The sequence below is a fragment of the Diadema antillarum genome, unplaced genomic scaffold (assembly GCF_040938485.1).
Source record: "Diadema antillarum isolate AM-2024a unplaced genomic scaffold, OU_Dant_1.0 seq00000616_RagTag, whole genome shotgun sequence".
Taxonomy (NCBI): domain Eukaryota; kingdom Metazoa; phylum Echinodermata; class Echinoidea; order Diadematoida; family Diadematidae; genus Diadema; species Diadema antillarum.
In genome coordinates, this window is record NW_027271540.1 from 265,268 (window position 1) to 273,277 (window position 8,010).

General features: G+C 36.3%; 1 protein-coding gene across 1 annotated transcript in view; it reads right to left on the bottom strand.

Annotated features, from left to right (window-relative positions):
- The window catches only part of LOC139735978 (uncharacterized), a 211,915-nt gene that overhangs the window by 126,039 nt on the left and 77,866 nt on the right, over positions 1-8,010 (bottom strand). The window lies entirely within an intron of this gene.

An 8,010-nucleotide genomic window follows, 5' to 3' on the forward strand; every position in this document is an offset into this window, starting at 1 on the left:
TACTCTTAAACTCATCAAAGATTTGACAGAGGGATGGTGGCATCTTGGTTCCAATCCTTTCTCAATAAAGGATGACCAGCTGTCCGTAAACAAAAGGAATGGTATGGCATAAATGGTGTAATACTCCTAGGCATATAATCACAAGAAAATCCATAAATGTCTGAAACAGCAATTATAAACCTTTTACGTCCTACATTGCTAGAGCATGTATCTTGAAAAGAAGAACAAAAATGAAAATCAAATTCTGATTTCTTTAAGACTATCGTAGACAACAAGAAATACTCAAGGCATACGTCAAGATCTTTGCTACTAAATAACAACAGAACATGGAGACAGTCAGATTTAAAATAGTGGTATGCTTTGCTAGGTTTCAGCGGTGTTTTATGGATGTTTTGTAGACATTTAGTGACAATTTACAAAGTGAGGAATAAGCAGGAAATATTGCTCACTGTAGCTGAACATCTTTGCTCGATGAGTAACTTGAGGTATTTTTTTTTCACGAAAGTCAGAATTCTCTGGTTTGACTTTAAAACCTTTTTGAGGACTGTGAGAAAACCATGGTTCACTTGACCCTCAATCTAGTCACCTTGACCCCAATCAGATGGTAAAACCAGACTCACACACACAAACACACTCACACACTGTACACACACATGAAGACTACAAACACAATCTCACACAAAACAACACATGTGGGAAGTATTTCCAAATTTGCCCACTCTTTTGCCTAGGCTTAGCTGCAAAGACCATGCCAGTACAACAGAACAAGTCCAGTAATAGATTTCTAAATAAAGACGCATTTCTAAATTGCATATCATCAGGTGCATTGAATAGTCATAATTTGTTTCTTTGTATTTCAGGGTTTAATTTTGGATGACTTTCTTGCCTAACAATGCACAAGAGGTTGGCATTATTTTCTTGTCTACCTTGATTTGCACAATGGTTCTATGCATGATAATAGGGAAGGGTGTAATATCATCATATTGGTCATTCCCACACCTATACTTTGAAATCAAAATAAGTGAGAATTATTGTTCATATGTCCATATGCTATCAACCACCCCAGCTGTATGAGCACACAGTTTGATAGACAGCCCAGATGGTCAAACATCACCCTCTGTTTATTAATCAACCGAAGACAAATAGATCATTATCCTCAACATATCACATTGCCTCAAACCCTCTTGTTACTGCACAGTTACCTTGAAACAGCAGAAGAAAGAAGATTCATACTTTTGATTAATATTACTGTAAAACGAGAAATATTCACACACATTTTAATTTGGCAAATTTCCTGAAAGCCAAGATTCGCGAAATTAAAATGCATGCGAAAGTTGTTGTAGACTACACTACATGCATTGAATGTTAGAGGCAACTCATCAAAATTTCATGCCGCGAAAAAAGGCCGTCGGCTCCAATTTGCGGTACTCTTGTAGTGGTCATTGGTGAAAACAAAATTTAAAAAAAAACCTTCATGAAGTCTGCATTGGGTAGACTAACTCACACAGAAGCTGTGGGTAGGAGTAGTGGGTGATAAAACTGCACATGAGATATTCCCACTACTGGTTTGTGATTTCACCCTGATAATATTTCCAGAGTGCCTGCTAGTGCTAGAGGTTTAGTAAGTCTGCAAATATGTAGCATGATTACCAGAAAGTTTGCAAACCCTCCGCACTGACTCATACAAAGTCTACATGAAGGTATAGCTTGTAAATAAAGGAGAGATCCATATCCCACACATACATTGTAGGCCTAATGCAAATGGAGTTCAAATCACAAGAAAATCGTTGTTGTTGTTGTTCTTCTTCTTCTTCTTCTTTATTGTAATCTATCAAAAGGGAGTCGCACATACTCTTTGATCTAATCAGCAATATTTTGTCTAGCTTGGTGATACAGTTCTACCTCCCCGGTTTTACCATCATATCTAAGGCTACAAGCCTGCAAGCTGAAGTTGAATGCCATCAGATCATAAGTTTCATTTGCAATACATATTCAACAAATTAATCATTACAAGTTTTCATTCAAGAAAACTGTTGTAGAAGAGAGAAGAATACATGTACTTTAATCTTGTGTTCCTAATAATAGAAATAACAATGCATTTTAAAAAGCACGTTTTCTCAGAAATCCTTTCATCACATATTATAGTTTGGTCCAGCCTCTTGGAGAAATTTTCACATTCAGAAATTTAAAATCAAAGCAGTTTTAATATGTGGGTAAGCCTATACCTATTGAAAGCTGCAATTCTGTAAAAAGCAACTGTTCAGTAAAAATCTGTGAAATTAATATTAATATTTGTAACAGTAGTGTGAAAAAAGCTCATACATCTGTTTATGTATGCTGTTTTGCTGAGCATTTCTAAGCATTTTCTTCTCTGGTAAATTCTGCTTTACAATGGCCACAGAACTAGTACCACTAACACTCAAGTGAGGGAAGATGTGGAGGTGTACAAAGGTCAAGAACTCTCTTTGAAGGAATTAAAGTATCACATAAAAACATTATCAAAGAAAAACTGAAAATATTTCCAAGAAGCCACAAAAAAGTTATTTTATCAACAATAAAAGAGAACGGTACATGATTATTATGAATTCCAGAGCTATGACTGTACATCAGCGAAGGTCAAAATAATACTCACAGCCCTATTCTTTGAGACCCCATCTGCCTTTGTAGTCAGAATGAATCAAATTGATATTGATTTGATTATTTATAAAATATGAACTAGTCTGTGACACAGACTTTTTGTACACCATGATTGATGGGATGTTTGTTTGCTTTTCCTTGCAATTCAGTCTCTACTATACTTTCAAGAACCACACAAAAATGTGATTTACCTTTCTATCATTTTTTAAGGATACATCTTACCAAAATTTTCAAATAACTGTATTCATTTCAATCTTTTTTCTCCAGCAAGAGCATATAAGGTGAAGATACAAATAAAAGAATCTTGTACTAAAACTGATCAAAACTTGTACTGATTTTGTATGCTGTACTCATTAACAGTCATCTTCCCTAGTATTTTGGTCAGGTGATTCTTGTACTAAAAACAGCTTGCAATGACCTTCACCACATACAGTAACTCTCTACTGATAACCAGGGTACATAATGGGCTGAATATGGTCTGATTTTCTAGACTAGCAAACAGCTGTCTGGTAGCTAGGTTGGATGCTAAAGATGGCTGCATTCCCAAGATTAGCCACTGGTCCAAGATGAGATCCAAGGTTGATAGCTGTCTCCTCCACATGTCAGATGAACCACAAACATTTCATATTCATATCACTCAACTACAATTAAAGGATAACATTTCATAGAGGATCTATATCACTGACCTACACATAAAGGGTAGTCTAGTGAGTAGTAGTAGTACTCAGTACATCTCTTGACAAAAATTGATGCCTTGTTCTCCTCAAGAAAATCAATGTCATAATTATCCAGCATGAGAGACATGTCTTGATTATAGTAGAACTTATTTGTTCTTGCAATCATACAATGATTAAACTGAATAGCCAAACATTGTAGATACAGTATGGTTTTGATATTTGTGTACACATCTGTGCAAGCAGCCCACACAATTGTCAAATATCGTAATTATGTAAATTAACCGATTGAAGACGAGTCCTGAGTACATTTGTACTAGAATACTCTCGTCTGGTGTCTATGGGAAATGCGTGTTGTAGCAAAATCAGTCCGTCCTCAATGGGTTATCAACATATTATTTTAATCATTTTTATTCTAAAAGGGGCATGCAATGTCTGTATACTTTGGATACACTACTGAGGATTAGAAGGAGACTGACACTCAATGGGAATGCCAAAAATTAATAATTCATGACAGCATGAAACGTCAAATCAATTTCAGGGTTTGTCTGTCTTTTTCAAAAAGAATTCATTTATTTGATTTCAGAAGACTTTTCCAGAATGCCTTTGATAAGTTGAAATATGAAACATAAAAGACTGAAATAAAACTTTAAAGGCTGCTCACTAAATTTCCACTGCACAAAGAATATTACTTCATCATCAGTTTGAATATTTCTCACAAATTAAAAAGAAGTATTAATGATTTCTGCAAAATGCTGGTTTTCACATCACATTCATTAATTGTTTAAGTGCAAAATAGTCACCAACGCTATGATACTGTTTTGTACTAAAACAAGAATTTAGGGCCTATAAATCAGACTCAAAGTTGGGAAAGATCTGCAGGACCCCATTATTACCAGTACTGTACTTTCGTATGCCCCTAGTGAAACTACCCCATATGATGCATACATTCACTGTTTAACAAATCTCAGAAATTGATCGTATATGCTTAGTTCGCATAGACAGAACTCTATTTACATTGGCAAACACACAAAACTGTGATTGAAAGACTTTATGTATACACAGACTTCCTGTGGATATACAAGTAACTTGATGTGACTCAATATAAAGGTAAATATACTCTATAAATCAATGAGCATGCCTCCATTCTACACCTCAAATAGAGAATAAGCAATGAACAGCATTGGTTTGACCACACTTGTAAAGAAAAATGAATCCTGCTGATGAAAAATTTAGATTCTAATAAATAGTGATCTAGAGCTAATATTACTTCATGCCTCATGTACCATAGTATACTTGTGGCTGTGTCATAAATGCACATAGATTGTACGTGATACAGTAAAAGTACTAGGCCTATATTGACACCGTCCTGCTGGACGTTACAGAATGGTCAACTTACGAGGGACTCAGTAGCCATGTCTTCGCTGTCCATTGTCGTTTCGCCTTCAAGACACCTTGACATGAGTTTAATTCCTTGCAAACAAATACTCAAAGCACTTCATTGAGTTCATCATTGACATCAATTCTGCCCTACAGGTTTGCCACAGCAGAAAAATATAATTTCTGCATAAATTTCGCCAAAAATGTCACTAAATCCTGTGATGGCAGGAGAGTGAACTACACAGTGATTTTGTTGTATTTTTCTGGGCTGCGCAGAGTGGGAAGGCCCATTGAACAACTATCGGACTATAAGGTATTAGCCTTTGTCTATGTCAGGCCACACGAAGTGGAATACAGTTACAGTCAAAATGACACCCGATATCAGATTAACCCACACTTGGTGTGTACCAGCATAACATGAAGAGCTATTAGTCTTGCTCGTAAACTTCCCGGGCATGTCAACACATTTCATGTTTTTCTGCACTTTATATTGCAAAGATTAAACCTATACAGCTTCTCATTTCTCTCCTACCACTATACCAGTATGTTTCAAACAATGTCCATAATTGATTTAAAGCATAACATCAGGTGGTTTAAGAAAATTCAATACAAAGGGATCATCTATAATGCTGCAAGTGCAGTACACTCTTCCCGTATAAGAAATAAGAATATCCAAATGGAAACTAAAAGTTGATTGCTATAGACTAAATTCCCTTTCAGTTACAGCACCCCATCAAAACTTGTGTCTGGGTATAAAAGTCCTCAACAGCAGGTGAACTGAGCAAAGATTTACCATGATTGGTGGAAAGTATACATGTAGAAATCATCAGTCCAATGATTCATTAGGCCCTATATTTTAGGGCGCCATGCACATACCTCCTTAAATAAAAGGTACATTTGCCCAGGACAATTAACCCATTGTGGATGAGCTGACTTTGCTACAAGACTGATTTCCCACAGACACCTACCAAAGTATACTCGGGACTAGTCTCCAACAGGCCTAGGATTTCTAGGAGACAAAACCTTTGTGGATTGTGATACGAATACCAGAATGCAATCTGTCCAGCTAGGAAAAGATCACAGCCACACATTCAAACTTGCTTTCCTTTAACTTTATCCATGAGAGTAACAAAACCATTTTATGATCTATAAACATAACAGAGCTTGTGACAAGAACCACCACTGTTACTATACAACAGGTGTTTGCTTCCAGACTTTAATGCATATTATATCGTGCAATAATGTACATGTACTACAAACCCGAAGTATTCAGAGACAATGCACAGTATGATTTCTGTGTTGATTCTATAGGGGGGTTCAAACATATGGTGTATACTAATTAGCAGGTTACAAAACTCAAGTTTTGTAACCCGCTAGCAAACTCAAGTTTTTGGCACAAAAAAACGGAAAATTAGCGCGATCAGCAGTGCAATGCTAAACTCAAGAAATCTTGCTTTCATTTCTGAATTAGCATGCTAATTTGCCCCGCGGTACGTGTGAACAGTCGGATTTAGAAACTCAAGTTTTTATATCCCATCATGGAATGCGAACATCACAACAGTGTGCACTCCATGCCACTGAGAGGCACAAGAACAATAGTTTCATCGATTTATCGATCAGCAATTAGCGGGTTATTTCTGTATGCATGAACAGTTGCGAAAAACTCGAGTGTCCCAGTGCAATCGCTAGCTCACTAATTTGGAGCGTCTGAACAGTTGAAAAAAAAAGCTTGAGTTTTGGAGCACACTTGGTAACCCACCATTTTGTACATGTGAATGCAGCTAAAGATGACAACAGAGTTCATATACTTATAAATGTCATATCAATAGTTAGATTTCCAAATAATCTTTATCCTGATTAAAATCAAACTGGTGGGTATGCCACTTACACTACATTGGCATACAGTGAAATAAGAAAAACAGACTCTAGTACGAACCACGTCGAAAGGCATCATGCGGAAAACTTTGCATTATTAGCCATCTACCCAGACCTTGACTCTTTACACTTTGATATTTTTAACAACTTCAAATAGAAAATCCGATACACTTTGGATACGTCGGGCTTTTGGTTCTTTATATCTTTCTCTAGTTTCTTTTTTTACAAGACGGCACAACGCTGAACTGTGCCTGAGAGCTATCAAAATGCTTTGTTTAAATGAAAACAAACAAACAAACAGCAGACATATTGGCTGGTTCATAACAGTCCCATGAAATATATGATTTACGATACATAAAAATGAAACCCAAAGCATCTGCCTTATTAAAAAAAGAGTGATGGAAAGAGAGAGAGAAAGAATGAGAGAGAAAGAGGGAGATACATGTGTATACTTCACTTTATGATATGAACAGTTTCTCTCAAAACAATGATGTAGGATAAACAATGATTACAGACTTCTAATATCAAGATATTTTGTAGCCTGCCCTCTTTGATTGATTTTGGCTTCAAAGGACATATCCCCCTTGAATCTTACATGTGGTTTGCCATTATTGCTAATCTTACCCCCCCCCCCCCCCCCCCCCGTCTTCTCAAATGTAATCAAATCTGCTTGTCAAGATTGCTTTTTCCTGAAGTTTTAATCTCCAGAATATCATTCAAAACAAAATTAGATTAGATTACAGTACAGAAATACCTCAAGTGCATGGCTCCATTCATTGACATTATTTTCATATTTTGCTCACAATCAAAAGTCTTCTCCAATGAGCAAATTATAAAAAGAAATTATAATTGAAAAATCTTTCCTGATTTCTCTTTTCACTAAAATTGTATCAAAATCAAACACACAAGTCGAATTAAGGTACTTACAATGTAAATATTGCATCCTCTAGCTTATTAATTACATTAAAAAACTCACATTTACATTGTACCTGGATCAACAGTTGAATTTTCACATAGTCATGTTCCATTACCGAGTTATAATGCAAGACTTATAGATGTATAATGGATTTCATAAATACATGAAGGCATTACAAAAATAAGCGATACTAAATAATATGCTGAGGAGATCCCTAGGAACCAAAAGGGCCAGGAGTATAATCCTGATGACAGACATTCTCAGTGTAGGCCTAATTATTATTGTATGGGCAATTTTACACAACGGCAAATCCCCTACACACGCTATCCAACAATCACCGAGAGAGGGCGTCATCAACTTTACGGCGAAACGCGTACGATACTGGGTGAATTTTATGAATGAAACTGCCGCGCATGCGTACACGTTGCATATGTACCAGCGTCTCTTCCCACGGTCTGATTCGCCTTGCTATATCGAACATCACGCTACCAAAACCTTCGTAGTTTTCCACTTTTATCGATTTCTAAA